This window comes from Mesoplodon mirus (assembly GCF_964341445.2).
Source record: "Mesoplodon mirus genome assembly, chromosome: 16".
NCBI classification, from domain to species: domain Eukaryota; kingdom Metazoa; phylum Chordata; class Mammalia; order Artiodactyla; family Ziphiidae; genus Mesoplodon; species Mesoplodon mirus.
In genome coordinates, this window is record NC_138992.1 from 1,744,768 (window position 1) to 1,760,627 (window position 15,860).

The 15,860-nt window shown below is 54.4% G+C and overlaps 1 protein-coding gene across 1 annotated transcript in view; it reads left to right on the plus strand.

The window, feature by feature from the left end:
- The first annotated feature begins 430 nt into the window (after window positions 1–430).
- The window catches only part of TSNARE1 (t-SNARE domain containing 1), a 78,324-nt gene continuing 62,894 nt past the window's right edge, over window positions 431–15,860 (plus strand). The window contains exon 1 of the mRNA XM_082601103.1: window positions 431–485. The gene's annotated coding sequence lies outside the window, so the exon portion shown is untranslated. The remainder of the gene's footprint in view (window positions 486–15,860) is intronic.

Sequence of the window (15,860 nt, forward strand, 5' to 3'; positions counted from 1 at the left end):
ACCGCGCACTCCGCGTCTGTCACCCCCGTTCCACAGATGGGGGGACTGAGGATCGGGGGTGCGAGTGAGCCGGCCACCTACAGGCCCGGGAAGGCGGCGGGAACGGCTCGGCCCAGCCCGGCAGGCCGGGACGGCGCGTCCTCAGTGGCCCTCGAGGGCCGCGGCCCTGGGTACCCGCGGGGGCTCCCGCCGGGCGCAGGCTTTCTGGCCCAGCCGGCCGCCGTCCCAGGCCGTTTTCCGCCGCCCGCGCGGGGCACTCTGGGACGTGTAGTCCCAGGGCTCACGCCGTCCTCAGCCCGTCCGCGGCTCGGCGGCCATTGGCTGGCGCGAGGCGTCGGGGCCGACGGGACGGACGGGGGGCGGCCTCGCGGCCCTCGCCGGCGCGAGAGGGGCCGTCACGTGATGTTTGGGTGCCGGCTCCGCCCCCCATACCGCCCCTCCCGCCGAGAGCGCACGGAGCGCGCCCGCGAGCCACCGAGGCCCAGGTGAGGCAGCGGCGCGCGGTGGCGCCGGGCCGGCGGGGGCGGGCCGGCGGGGGTAGGCTGGCTCGGCTGGGAAGGCGCGAGGCCGGAGTCGGGGGCGGCGGAGGCCAGAGCCGGGAGGGGCGCGCGGGGCCCGGGGCGTTCGGGGGCGGGGCCCGCGCGGCGGGAGGGCCTCCGGGAGGGGCGGGACCGCCACGGGAGGGGCGGGGCCTAGGGGCGGGGTCGTGGGAGGGGCAGGGTCTCGGGGGCGGAGCGCTCGCACCGAGGCCCGGGTGCCCACCTGTTGGGCGCCAGGGACGGTGCTCATTACCAGCGAGCGGGAGGCAGCCCTTGAGGGAGAGCCGGACACGATGCGCCTCCCCTCCGCTCCTTTCTGCCTTCCCTCTACGTTTGGCTTAAAACGTGCCTCTGGGGCACGGAGGGTAGGGGCCCTCCCGCCCGTCCAGCTTCCAGGTGCCTCTGATCTGTGCTGCCCCTGCGGAAGCCCTCCAGGGGCTTCCTGTTGGGAGACTCACGTTTCACTCCTCCTTTGCCCTCTGGGCTCTTTGTGCGCCGTCCAGTGTGGCGGCCACTGGCCAACGCGGCGCAGGCATGGAACTCTGTGGTCATGGCAGAAAATTCTTTGGGTCGAGCTGCTGGACTAGATGGGCCTGCTGCCATTGCAGCCACAGCTGGCCCCTTCCTCACCCACCCTCTTCCTGCCCTTGTCTTAGTTCCTGGTGGGATGGCAGCTCACCATCTTTACGGCAGGTCACAGCCCACTTTCCTGACTGCCCTCTCCTACCAGTACCCTGGTTCAGGTACTTTCTCTTTTCCTTCCCAGCACTTCATGTTTTGTCAGTGTCGCTTGTTTGCTTGTTTTCTGCTTTATCTTGGGTCCCCAGGAGGCAGGGATTGGGATTGTTCCTCACTATAGCTCCAGGGTGGACTGAGTGTCAGGGTGAGGTTCAGGTGAAGTTTGTCAGTATTGGAGTGCTTCAGCCTATTAAAATGGTACTTTTGAGTGGTCAACCTCATATGTTGTAGGTCCTCGGTAGAAACCTGGTGCAGCCTGCCCAGGACAGTGCAGGAGCCCAGTTGTGACTGCAGTGGCTGTGGGAGAGTGGCAGTCCGAGAAGGCTTCCTGGAGGAGGTGGAGCTTCCTGGGCCACCTGCACATTTCTCTCCCCCTTTGTTTGCTCTGACTGTATCCAGGCTACCTTCTCTGGGCGCTCCTCTGCAGGGCCCTGAGGTGGGCACCTAGACACGGGCACTGCCATCTGGGGGTTTGGGGGCTCATGGGCAGACAGGAGTCCTTAAGTCCCCTCCTGCAAGGTGAAGGTCGGGACCCTGTTCCTGCCTACTGCTCCAGCCACATCTTCCACCACTTGCTTCGTGTGCCCTGCCAGTGCACAAGCCCTTGTTTCCTGCACAGCCCATGTCTTTCCTCATGTCTGTGCCTTCCGCTTGGAATGCCTTGTGCTCCGGTTCTCTTTGGACGCTTTCCTGTCCCCTTCCTCCCCTGGATTGGTTCACCCACGTTTATGACCGTGGCTCACAGCACACAGCACCCTGCTGTGTCACTGAGAGTTTCATTGCTCTCTGACTAGTGTTTGGACTAGTGTTTGGGAGAAACAAACTGTTGGCCAAGGCTTAGAGTTTTTTTTAACACGCACAGGCATATCTGTGGCTGCTGGGTTTGTTTCGATTGTGTTATTTGCTACGAATGGAATTTAACCTGGGTGGCTCAGTCCAGCCGTAATTCTTTCTGCTCTTTGAATTGTGATCTGTGCCATGTCAGTAATGACGGACTTGCTGGGCTGTGAAGGTAGGCCGCCTCTCGATTCCTCTGTTTTCTGCCAGAACATTCAGCACCGCCTGGCTCCTAAGTGTGTGCTGGATCCCTGAATGGAGGAGTGGCTGACATAAGACTAAAGTGAAGGGGGAATGAACAGCGGCAGACCCGAGGGAGGCAGGTGAGGCCTGGATTTGGTGCTGATCCCAGGAGGGCCAGCCTGTGCCCCGCTGAGAGTCACTTGAAGAGCAGCCGCGACAGGGCTGTGGGGAGCAGGGACCAGGGGTCTGAGGTCTGGGGTCTGGGCCGGATCACAGGAGAGGCCTATGGCTAGAGGTGTGCGCCCCCTCCCAGCCCGCAGAGTCCAGACCGTCGGCCTCTGGGCTCAGTATCGTGTGGCTGGGTCCACGTTGGTGGTAGCAGTACCGTGGACCTTTCCCTGGCGTGCTTGCTGGCTGGGGAGAGCGGGGTCTTCCTGGGAACCGGCGCGGCAGGCTGCACACGGTCCCAGCAGCCCTGCGCTCCCGCCTCCAGGAGAGGGCAGCCCGCCCCGAGGTGGCCACAAGAGAGCAGGCCAGGCAGTCGTGCTGACCCTGTGAGCCCCCATCTCGGAGCTCCCAGTCAATAAAGTTTTATTGTTTTCTTTACGTGGGTTGATGGAAGACTGTCTCGTTTTCTGCCTCTTGATGTCCCCCGAGGGAAGGATGGGGACCCAGCCCTGACTGCGTCAGCATCCTGGTACGAACAGTGAAGTCCCGCGGACACAGCGTGGCTGAGTCTCAGCTCTGGGGTCCTGAGCCATGTTCCTCATTAACACGTCCCCTCCCTCTGTCCTTTCTGATCCCGCAGCCACCGGGAGGTGGTGGCATCTGCGCCATCGCAGAGACACAGGCACTGAAGCTCTGGGAGGGGCTGTGGAGTCAGGGGGTGCCTGGGAGGCTGGTGCAGCAGCTCCTCTTCTGAGCAGCCCTCCGGCTCCAGAGACTGCTCTCTGGCCTGCGTTTGAGGTGGATTAGCGGGAACACAGGAGAACTGGCCATCGTCACCCTCTTTGTATCACCATCATGATAGCGCCGTTTATGGACCTAGCACCTGCTAGCTTCCTCGCATTCCTAAGGTCAGGACACTGCCCGGGGCTGAGTAACTTACCCGGAGTCACAGGCGCCTAAGTGGGCGGCTGGATTTGCCTCCAGCACTCTGGCTCCAGAGCCCGCTCTCCGCTCTGCTGCCCCGCCCGCCCAGCCTTCCTGCTCTGCTGCTTCCCGGGAGGACCAGATTGGAAGATGCCACCGCCCCAGAGGATGCTTTTTGAGTTGGAGAACGTCTTTGGTAGTGGTGATGATTATACCAATAAAGACTTAATCCTGACTTTCCCTCCGTATTGAACTGATGTTCTAAAGGAGTGCCTGGCACGGGTCGAGGGCGTCAGGGAGTCCAGGTCTGGAAGTGTGGTATCTCTCGTGGGGGTGCGGGATGTCGCGGCTGGGCTGGAACTTGGAATTCTTGTTCCCAGTGTGGCCGGATGAAAGGGGGTTAGAGTGAGCCCACCATTGGCCATGGCTCCTCTCTGGGATCTGTGGAAAGGAGTCACGTCCTTAGGGCTTTGGGACCAGGTGCCATGCTCGGGCACCTGTCTGTCCACACCTGTCCTACTGTTGCCTGAGCCAGACCCTGGATGTGGTCGCGGGGTCACAGGCTGTGCCTGCACCAACTAGGAAGCTGGATGTTAGGGGTACGGGGTGGTGGGGAAGGAGGGCAGTGGGATGTTGTCTGGGGAAGATGGGGGGCAGGCACCCCGGGGGATGGCAGGGGCATCAGAGCTCTGTTCAGGGAGTCGGCGCCAGACAGAGCCGGCCAGGGGCAGCCCCCCCGCCTTCCGCCCCAGACACCTCTGGCTGGCTGCCCTCCACCGGGAGCCATAATCTGTTCCTGCCAAGTATTTGGAAAGGGACACAGTTTTACACCGGCAACCCGGAATCAATCTCTCCCACGTGAACATGGCACAACAGCCCCCTTCCCGGGCCTGGCTTCCATCTCAGCACAGGCTTTCAGTGGCAGTGCCAACGAGGAGCTGGATCCCTGCCTCAGGTCTGCCCCCCTTCCCAGCTATGGCCTCACCCACAGCCAGGGTGCTAATGAGCCTGGGCAGGTGGGGGGCGGGCCTGGGCTTGGGAGGTGAGTCAGTTCTGTGTCTTCCGGGTCCAGGGTCCGGAAAGCCTTCAGTCGCAGGGCGGACGTTCTGGCTGGTCCGCAGCCTCCAGCCTGGATCCCATAATCCCCTCTCAGTGTCCTAGCTCTTCTGGCCCGGGGGCTGCTCTGGCGTGTTTCCCCTGCTGACATGCCTCAGGGCGCCCATCTGCAGCATCAGGCCGCCTCCGCACTTGGCCTTTGCAGCCCTCACAGTGTGACCTGAATGTCTTTCCAGCCCCTGGTCAACCTGCTGGGCCGATTTCTCAGCTGCCCAAGCCTGCCCTCTGGGGTCAGCTTGGCTGCCCCTCTGGCTGGAATGGCTGGGCGGCAGCGCCCCCGGGGACGTCCTCCGACCGGTCAAGGCTCAGGTCTGCGCTGCCATGTGGAAGCCTGGCCCATCCTCGGGGGCCTGGCACAGGGCAGGGCAGGGGCTGCAGACTAATGGAAAGCCTTGCGTGGCTGCTTCCTCATTTCCTTGTGGTCATTTGTTTGGTGTCGGGCTCCCCATATACTCTCCAGGGCCAGGACCCTGTCTGACTCTGTGGCCCCAGCACAGTAAGAGCACACAGTAGGTGCTTGATAAATGCTCATGTAAGCACAAGCTAGCTATTGGAAAGGGTTATTTCTCAGCTCTTTCAGCTGGTTTCTGGGCATCTGCTGTGCCGGGGGCCACCCGCATCTCCAGGTGGGCCAGCCGTGAGCAGGTGCTTCACGTGTGCCCCGGCTCCTCGGAGCAGAAGGGAGATGGCAGCTTGCAGAGGGTGGGTTATAGCTTGCAGGGGGCGGAGCTGTGTGGGGATGAGTCTTCCAGGGCCCTGCAGTGGGTGGCACGTGGAACATGCTGTGGGGACCCTGAGGAGAGTGGCCGCAGCTCCGAGTGGAGGGTGTGGTGGTTTTAGTGCCCCTGGTCAGAGCAGGGAAGCGGGGCAGTCATTTCCTCTCAGACCTCAGGAGGTGATGCCTGTTGTCCCAAGGCCACGAAGTGCAGAGCAGGCTGGGCGTAGGACCTGGCATGTCCAGCCCTAGAACCTGGGCTTTCCCACTCTGCCCCACAGCGTTACCGACCCGGGGTTGTGGAGAGCTGCTGGACCAGTGGCTTGAGGGGGTCCCCGGAACTGGAGGGGCTCTAGTCACCCCAGCGGGCAGCATCCTCTTCCTTTAGCTAGAGCAGCTCTGATCTCATCCATTTCACCTGGACCTTCTGAGGATGATTGTGTTTGAAGAAAGGATTCTGTAGCTGGGAAAAGCTCTAAAGCCGGTTCAGCCCTCATTTTACATCTGGGGAGGCAGGGGCCAGAGCCGCCTGCTGCTGTGGGGTGCAGCCTTGCCCTGACTCTTCCGTCTGGCAGTGTGTGCCGCTGCCCACCTGCAGGAGGGGTTGGAGGCCCGTGGAGGGGGAGCCCCACAGGCAGCAGGCGGGGTTCTGTCTTATGGGCCAGGAGGGCCAGCTGGGCAGGAGTGAAGTCAGGCAGCAGGCACGGATGTGATTGGATGGACAGAAGTCTTAATGGTGTAGGGTAGGTCTTGCTGCGGTAACAAGTATCCCCCAGGTGCCAGCAGCTTAAAACCACAAAGTCAGCTTTGTGCCTTGGGAAGGGCACCCTTCCTCACTGGGCTTCCCCTTGTCCTCGAAGGATTGCCCTGTGCTCAGAGAGAGGTCGGGCCCTGTGGGGTCACCTCCCTTGTGGCCCCCATGTCCCAGGAGGCAGGCACGCGGGAAGCAGATCAGGCTGGATATGTCCTCTGCTCTGGCCACTTGGTGACCTCGGGCATGGAGATTGACAGCCCAGTGTCTTTTGTTTTTGTTCTTTTAATTATTAAACTTTATATTTTGAGACATTGTGTGTTCACATGTACAACTGTAAGAACTGATTCTGAGCCTTCCTGTGTACCTTTACCCAGTTTCCCTAAAGGTAGCATCTCACAGAGCTGTAGCATCATGTCACACCCAGGGTACCAAAGATGGATGCAGTTAAAATACAGGCTGTTGCTGTCACGCGGTTGTACTTTTGTAGCCACACCCACCTCCCTGCTACCTTCACCCTCCTGAACTCCTGGGAAGCCCCGGTCTGTCCTCCTTTTTTCTTATGTCATTTCAAGAATGTTACACAAATAGAATCATGCAGTATGTAGCCCTTGGGGACTGGCTCTTTTCATCTGGTATAATTCCCCGGAGATTTCTCAAGGTTGTCACATGTACCTGTAGTTTGTTTGTTTTGATCACTGAGTCCTGTTCCATGGTGTGAATGGACCATGGTTTAACTGTTCCAGTGCTCTTGCACTTTTTGAGTAGTGTATATGGTTCAAAAGTAGAAACGTATGAGGAAGCTACAGTAGAAAGTTAAAAGTCTCCCCATCCCAGCCGCCCGGTCCTTGTCTCCACAATGTGATTCTGCTCTTGGTCTCTTATCTATCCTTCCAGATACGTAAGAATGCGATTATCTACCAAATACAAATCTACACTTTGATATTTTTCCTTTTTCTGTCACAAGTCATGTTATAAATTTCTTCTCCACCTTGGTTTTAATTTTTTCCCCCACTAACCAAAACGTCCTGGAGGTCTTCCTGTATTAGTACAGAGAGCTTCTCTTTTTCTTGTTGACACCTGCAGAATGTTTCGAGTCTGGGTATGTCAGAATCGATTTAATGTAGTCTTTTGTTGATAGAAATTTAGGTTATTTTCAGTCTTTGCCTATTACAGAATGAATGACCTCTTCGTATGTCATTTGATGCATGTATGTAGGATGTTACGCTCTGAGTGCAAGTGCTGGGTCAGAAGACTCAGACTTGCCTCATTAGGACGCACCTTGCCAGCCCCACTCCAAAGGGGAGGCACCGGTCCACATACCCATGGAAAGCTGTCAGCGCCCGTCCCCCAGCTGCTTCCATGCTGAGTATGATCAGGCTTCAGAGGGGGCACACATCTGCATTTCCTTTATGATGAATGAGTTTGGTATCTTTTTATATATCAAAGAGCCATTTGTGTTTTAGTTGTGAGCTTTCTGTTCCTTGACATTGTTCATGTTTTAAAAACTGCGTTGTTGATTTTTTTCCCTGTAGATTATGGAGATGAGTTCTTTGAATGTCAGATGAATTCAGGGCATTTGCTGCTGCCTTTTGTTGTCCTTACTGTTTTGCCATGTAGCAGCTTTCGTGGAGTCAGATCCGTCAACTTTCACATGTGGTGTTTGGATCTTGAGTCGTAGTTAACGAATGCTTCTTTTCTTCAAGTTTAAAAAGAAGTCCCGTGTTTTCTTCTCGTTTTCGTTGATTTCCCTTTAAAGGTTTTATTCATTTGTCTTTTATCCTGGTATATGGTGTGAGGTACGAGTCTGACCTTAATTTTTTCCCAGATGGTCTACTAGTAATCCTGTCCGAGTCATTAAAGAATCCATTTCTTCCCCCACCGGTTTTAGGTTCTAGCTTAGTCATGCCCTAAACTGCCATTTGTATTTAAATTTTAAAATAATGTATTTATCCTGATAACAGCCCTTCATGTGAGACCTACCCGTTCGCAGATTTAAGCGCACAGTACAGTACTGCATGCGCAGTACAAGTACCGCGTGCTGTTGACCAGGTGCAGTGTTGCCCACACATGCTCTGGAGCCACAGCATCTTCCTTCTGCATGTTAATTAGCAGCTTTGCATCCCCCCTGCCCCAGCACCTGGCAACCACCGTTCCACTCGGTAGTTCTTTGAACTGGAGTATTTTATAGATCCCTCGTATAGGCAGAGTCATGCAGTGTCTGTACTTCTGTGACTGGCTTATTTCACTTTGCATAATGTCCTCAAGGTCCATCGGTGTTGTCACACACTGCAGAATTTCCTTCTTCTTAAAGGCTGAATAATATCCATTATATGGATATGCTCCATCTCCTTTACCCGTTCATCTGCAGACAGATGCTTCGGTGGTTTCCATGTCTTGGCTGTCGTGAATAACACTGCAGTGAACATGGGGCGCAGAGTATCTTGGAGATCCTGATTTTAATTCTTTGGAATAAATGCTCAGAAGTGGTATTGCTGGATCATATGGTAGTTCTATTTTTAATCTTTGAGGAAGCTTCATACTGTTTTCCATAGCGGCTGTACCATTTCGTGTTCCCACCGTCAGTGTACAGGGTTCCAATTTCTCCACACCCTCGCCAGCGCTTATTCTCTCTCTCTCTCTTTTCTTTTTTTTTTTTTTGATGATAGCCATTCTGACAGGTGTGAGGTGACATCTCATTGTGGTTTTGATTTGCATTTCTCTGATGATTACTTACGCTGGACATCTTTTCATGTACCTCTTGGCCATTGGTATGTCTTTTTTGGAAACATGTCTATTCAAGTCCTTAGCTCGTTTTATAATTGGGTAATTTATTAGTTTTCTTAAACTATTGAATCGTAGGAGTTCCTTATGTGATTTGGAGATTAACCCCTTATAAGATACACACAGTCGTATACTTAGCATGGCTCATCTTAACGATTTTACAGTTTTTTTGACTTTTCGTGGTGTGGAAGGGATACACATTCAGTAGAAACCATGATTCAAATTTTGAATTTTGATCTTTTCCTGGACCAGAGATGTGGGGTGGATACTCTTGTTATGCTGGCCAGTGGCAACCACAGCTCCCCGTCAGCCCCAAGGTCACGAGGGTGCACAGCCGGTGCCCAGACAACTATTCTGTATTCAATTTCAGTACAGTGTTCAATCAATTACATGAGATAGTCCACACTTTAGTATAAAATAGGCTTTGTGCTAGATGGTTTTGCCCACTTGTAGGCTAATGTGAGTGTTCTGAGCACATTTCAGGAAGGTCAGGCTAAGCTGTGACCTTCGGTAGGTTCAGTGTTTTAAATGCATTTTCGACTTACCTTCAGTTTACCATGGGTTTATCAGGGTGCAACCCCATTGTGAGGCGAGGAAGATCTTCTTCCACTCCGTAGGTGTCTTTTCACTCGATGATTACTTCCTCTGCTTTGCAGCAGCTTTCTAGTATGATGTAGTCCCACTTAGCTGTTTTTTGTTTCTGTTACTTTGTGCTTTTGGCATCATATCCATGAAATCATTGCCAAAACCAGTGTTGTGAACCTTTCCCCCTGTGCTTTCTTCTAGGAGTGTTACAGTTTGGGTCTTCTGTTTTAAGTCCTTAATTGATTTTGAGTTGACTTGTGTGCGTGGTGTAAGATAGGGTCCAAGTTCATTCTCTTGCAGGTTCAGCTTCAGTTTCCTGGCATCATTTGTTGCGGAGACTGTCCTCTCCCCGCTATGTGTTCTTGGCACCCTTGGCAGATCCAGTGACTGTGTGTCGATTTATTTCTGGGCTCTTCTATTCTGTGCCATTGGTCTGTGTGTTCATCTTACGCCAGTAGCATACTGTTTCAATGACTGTCACTTTGTAGTATATGTTGAAATCAGGATGGGTGATGCATCCAACTTTATTGTTCTTTCTCCAGATTGATTACGTTTGTTTGCCTGTAAGCTCTTCCGTTGTCCACGTGTACAGTTGTAACCTCTGTTTTAATTTTTTTTTTTTTTTTTTATGGCTGTGTTGGGTCTTCGTTTCTGTGCGAGGGCTTTCTCTAGTTGTGGCAAGTGGGGGCCACTCCTCATCGCGGTGCGCGGGCCTCTCACTATCGTGGCCTCTCTTGTTGTGGAGCACAGGCTCCAGACGCGCAGGCTCAGTAATTGTGGCTCACGGGGCCAGCTGCTCCGTGGCATGTGGGATCTTCCCAGACCAGGGCTCGAACCCGTGTGTCCGGCATTGGCAGGCGGACGCTCAACCACTGCGCCACCAGGGAAGCCCCCTCTGTTTTAATTTTTAAGGCCTTATACTGTGTTTCGATATATCAAAGAACTCACTGCTCTTTCGTCATAATTTTTTTGCCTGTTCTAGATTATCTTTACACATGAACTTTGAACTAGCTTGTCTATTCTTTACTCAGCCCCCCCCACCAAACACACACATACACACACTCGCATCCCTAAAACCTGACTGGCTTTGGGTTGGAATTGTGTTACATGTACAAACTAACTTAGGGAGAGAGACGTCTTTATGACATTGAATCTTCCTTAAGAATGTGCTGTAGGGCTTCCCTGGTGGCGCAGTGGTTAAGAATCTGCCTGCCAATGAAGGGGACACGGGTTCGAGCCCCGGTCGGGGAAGATCCCACATGCCGCGGAGCAACTAAGCCCGTGTGCCACAATTACTGAGCCTGCGCTCTAGAGCCCGTGAGCCACAACTACTGAGCCCACGTGCCACAACTACTGAAGCCCGTGTGCCTAGAGCCTGTGCTCCATAACAAGAGAAGCTACCGCAGTGAGAAGCCTGCGTACCGCAGTGAAGAGTAGCCCCCGCTCACCGCAACTAGAGAAAGCCCACACACAGCAACAAAGACCCAATGCAGCCAAAAATAAATAAATAAAATTATTAAAAAAAAAAAAGAGAATGTGCTGTACTTTCCCAATTGCTTAGGTCTCTTTTTCTGTAATGTTTTCAAGTTTATTTGCATGAATTTTATCCTTTTAAATGTGATGGTTAGGAGTCTTTTCTTCTGTATTATTCTCTGTTTGTATATACATGTATGAATACTCTTGATTTCTTCGTATGAGTTTGTCCCATGCTACCTTGCTGAATTCTGTCTTTTTAATTGGGTTGGCCAAAAGTTCATTCGGGTTTTTCTGTAAGATGTTACGAAAACCCGAACAAACGTTTTGGACAACCCAATAGTTAATTACCTTGAGTTCTCCAGGTATCTGATCGTAGCAGCGGCAAATAGTGATATTTAACCTTCCCCTTCCCAGTTTTTATATCCCAGATTCCTTCTGTTATGTAACTGTGTGGACTCATCCTTCAGAGTCTCCGAGGAGCTGGTGGAGGCCACCTCTCTTGAGCGCCCCTGGTGTTTCCCCGTGGGGCAGATGTGTGGATCTGGAATGAGATACATGCCTTCTACGTGTCAAGGAAGAGCCTGTCCTGCCCATTTTACTGAGGGTCTCATTTTTAAAAATCAAGAATTATTGTCGAATTTTGTCAGTTTCTTTAAAAAAAATCATCTATGGGATGATCATATGACTTTTCTCCTTAGATATAGTAATACGATGAATTACACTAATGGGAGTTGCTGACAGCGAGACATTCTTGAGTTCCTAGAATGCCTTTCACTTGGTCTGATGTGGGATTCCATTAAGGTGCTGCTGGATACTTTGTGCTGTTTAATTTAGCATCTGTATTGCTCTTCATAAGTAGGCTTGGTCTGTCATTTTGTTTTTGGTGTGCACTTTCTTCTAGGTTTTGATATCAGGGTCACATCTGCTTCATAAAAATAAACGTTTTCTTTCTGATGCATTTCTAGAGTAGTTTAATAGCGTTGAAATACCTGGTCTTTAAAGTGTTGGTAGACTTTGTGAAACTATTGGGACCTGGTGCTCTTCTGTTAGTTTTGTTTTTGTTTTGAGGAAGAAAATCCTGTAAATTTTTTCTTTCTTTTTTGGGGGTCAGTTTTAGAAATTATATTTTCCTAGAAAATTACCAGTTTCGTCCAGGTTGTCAGATTTATTCATGTAGACTTGAGTATAATTATCTTTCACTATCCTCTTAATTTTCTTGGTTTCTGTGATTATTTCCATCTTATTTGTTCCTGTTTTTTCTTGGTTGGATTGGCTAGTTGTTTCCATTTTATGGTTTTTCTTTTTCTTCAAAGATTCACCTTTTGGGTATTTTTAAAAATTCGTTGTCCTTTTTGTTCCTGCTTCTTAATGCATCCCTTTTTGCTTATAGTTAAGAATTTCTTTTGCTTTCTCTCAGTTTATCTTATCATCCTTTTCCCTAGGTGTTTAGATGCTTGATTAACTTGTTTCTGTTCTTTTCAAAAAAGTGTTTAATATTTAAAGGCTGTTCCTTCAGTTCTGATAGTATGTATTTTCCTTATCAGTGCTGTCTGGAAGTGCTATAATTTTGGTTTGTAGTCTCTTTTTTGGTCCAAGAGCTGTTGAGGAGCAAGTCTTAAAAGCATCTTTTGATTTCTTGGTCTTGTTGTTATTCTGGTTTTAATTGCATTTTGATCGGAGAATGTTGACTATTCTCTTTTGAACTTTTTGGGTTTTATGTGGTTTTTCTTGTGGTTCTAACACAGAGTCAGTTTTCACCATTGTTCCACAGGCACTTGAAAAGGGGATCTGTTCTCTCTTGTGGGTGAACGGCAGTTGATGTGTGTCAGTCAGTTTCACCACCTGATCGTGTCGTGGGTCACATAGGTCTTAGTTTTTGTCCGCTTGCTCCGTCGTGGACTGAAAGAAGTGAATTGCAGTCCTGCCGTAGGTCTGTTTCTGTCCCTCTCTCCTGTGTCTCCTGTGACTGCTGGCGGCTGTGGTACAACTATTATTTTTGTTCTGAATCGCGTCCTTTGTTTCGTCTCCACACTGCCTGACGTCGGGATCACGGTGCGCTGCCCTCCCCCTGGGTTTGCCTGGCGCGCCTTCTCCATTCTTCTGCCCGACACCTCCTGCGTTCCTTCGTGGGTGCCTCTTCCATAAGCATGAGGTTGGATTTGCTTTGTGATCCAACCTGAGAATCTTTTTTTCTTTGACTAGAGAAGTTGAACTCGGTGCCATTAACTGACGGCCAGCCGGCTGTGTCTGGGCCCATTGTTCTCAGCACCGCGGACAGCTCCCGGGGCGGGGCCTCCATCCAACGGACACCTCCTCCCTGCAGGCCTTGGGGCAGGGCTGCAGGCCCAGGGCTGCCCTCGGGCCTGAGCCACTGGCCTGCCCTGGCATCAATACCAACGGGCTGGTGGGCAGTCAGGGGAGGGGCTGCAGGGTGTTACTGTGGGTTGGGGGTGAGGGCAAGCTCTCCTTTCCCCAGGGGCCCCTCCAGCTGGGTCGGCACTTTCAGGTCCGAGGCAAAGAGCGTGGGCTTCGGGGGTCCAGCCCACGCCTCCTGCCTGTCACTCTGGGCAGTGACACGTGTGGCTTACCTCTGCCATCTGTAGAAAGGGGGACCCCCATCTTCCTGCCGCCACCCTGTCTCCTGCAGGAGGGGTCTTGCCCTCCTCAGGAAAGCAGCAGACAACAAACTGTCCGCCAGCCCCTGCCTTCTGGGCGTCACTTCATCCTGTCTTCTGCGAGGGAGGAGGTGGCGATGACCTGGGGGGTGGCAGTGGGGCCAGTGGCTCGTAGGAGGACAGGGCTGCTGCCGAGGGTTGGCCTGGCGATGTTGCCACTGGGGGGGCGGTACTGAGGGGTGGGGATGGCAGTGGAGGCTTCCCGGTGGCCAGGGTGGTGTGGTGACACCGTCTGGTCATGCTGCTCCTGGCGGGGCGGTGTGATGTGACGGTGAGACTGGGATGCAGCTGCACCCTGGACACTTAGGTGGTGACGGTGGCTCAGAAGAAGGCCCAGCTGTCAGCGCACTAGGCCCCCTGTCTCCCCGCTCCCTCTGCACGGGGCTTCCCCATGGTGCCCCCAGTATTCAGCACCAGCCGCCCTCCGTAGCGGTAGTCGGTGTGCACCTGTCTCTGCCTGGGTGAGGGTGAGGGTGGGCGAGGCAGGGAGAAGGAGCTGTGGGTGTGGGGGCCATGAAGCCTGTGCCCTTAGAATTGAGGTTTCAGGTTTGTGCCTGCCCACTTTCCCTGTGACCGCTGGGCTCAGCAGTGCCCTCAGCCAGCCTGTTCTTAGGACATGGCAGGTGCATGGCAGCCCCTCCGCCCTGTGGCTCCCCACGAAGGGCTGGGGGAGAGTCCTGGGGCTTCTGCTGTCTCGTCAGATGACCGTGGCCATCCTTGCCTCGCTGCCCCCTGTTGGGAGAGCTGGGCTGTGACGCCCAGGTGTGGCCTGAGCTCCAGCCTGCTGCTGCTGCTGCTGCTCTGACGGGGCCGCGGCCATGTGGGGTGGGGACAGCACTGGCTTTGCCCAGAGACAGACCTGGGTCTGGTTCCCACCTTGGCCTCGGATCAGCTGGGCTTCCTGGGCAAGTTCCTCACCTCTCTGAGCCTCAGTTTCCTGTCCATGAAGTGTGACAGCAAAGGTTCCTTCCCCACGGTTAAGTGGTGACCACGGGCTGTGAGTCCAGGGCTTGCTGGGTAGCCTGTCCCTGGAGAGCCGGGCTGTCTGGTGAAGTAGGCTGGCTTCCCTCCTGAGTGGGCCGTGCCCGGGAGAACGGGGCCTCCAGCTCTGGCTTCAGATCGTGATCCTCCTCCACCCCACGGCCTGGGAAGTCTTGGGGTCTGAAGGGGAGTGTGAGTCCTGGCCGTGTGCGGCTGTGCTGTGGGCCCCCGCCCTCGTGACTCAGGCACAGTCTTCTTGCTCCTTGGCTGCCAGCATCCTGGGAGAGGGCCTGGCTGACGGGCAGGCAGCAGGGCGGTGGGCAGAGCTAGGCCCCGAAGCCGGGCCTCCCGTGGCCTTTCCGGGGAGGGGGCGGGGGTGGGGTGGGGTGGGGTGGCAGGTGGGACGGGGGAAGGGCATGAGTGGCTGGCATCCCAACTGCCCTTTGGTGCTGTCAGCAATCCTGCTTCTCCGTGGCCGTTCTGGGCATCATTCTCGGGGTGCCTGGGGCGCCTGGCTGGCGCTCTGTTTGATGAGGTGTCCAAGTTGCTATAGCAACACTCCACCGCAGCCCCTGCAGCCCCGGGCCCCTCCTCTGCCTTTGCGCACACAGGCACCCCTGCGAGGGGCCCTTGGGGTCTGGCCCAGGTGCGTGCGTGGGGAAAGGCGGCCCGAGCCAGGCTCTGTGCCTCAGGGTCCCCCGTCAGGGTGGTGGCGCGTGGCTAGCACACGGATGGAGCGCCGAACATGCCTGGTGCTTTTGAAGCGCTTATGTGTCTTGACTCACTGACTCCCCAGCCGCTGGAGAAGTAGGTCTGTGGCAGCTGTCTGCTTGTTGCTGGTGCAGGGAGGCAGGAGGCTGCATTCTCATCCGTGTTCTCTTAGCTGGGAGGTGAGGGGCCAGGGTATCCCAGGCTGCGGGCTGGTGTGTGGCCAGGGTCAGGGGTCACCATGTGTCCTGGCCCGACCCAACTGCGACCGAATCAGGGGTCAGGCTGGGTCCCTCCTGGGCTAGGCTCTGGCCGGGGATGAAGTCTCCTCAGTGGACTGGATGGGTCTTCAGCCTCCACCAAGCTGCAGAAGTTAATAGAATGACCCTAAGCCAAATGGGGTGTGTCCACTTGCCGAGGCTGGCTGGGCAGGACGTGGATGCGTCGGTCACTCCCGGCCATGTGCTCTGCAGGTGTGGGCTGCCTCAGGTGGTTGCCCCGGGCAGCTCCCAGGGCACCAGGTGGCCCGTGTGGGGTGTTGGCGTGCCGTGGGTCCATCAGCCAGCAAACTACCTGAGGACCTGCTGTGCACTGGTCCACCCCGGGGACCATGGCCAAAATGCAGCCCTGGCCTGGTGGAGTGTCACCGCTGGCCTGTGCGTCCAGCCCAGCAGCTCTAG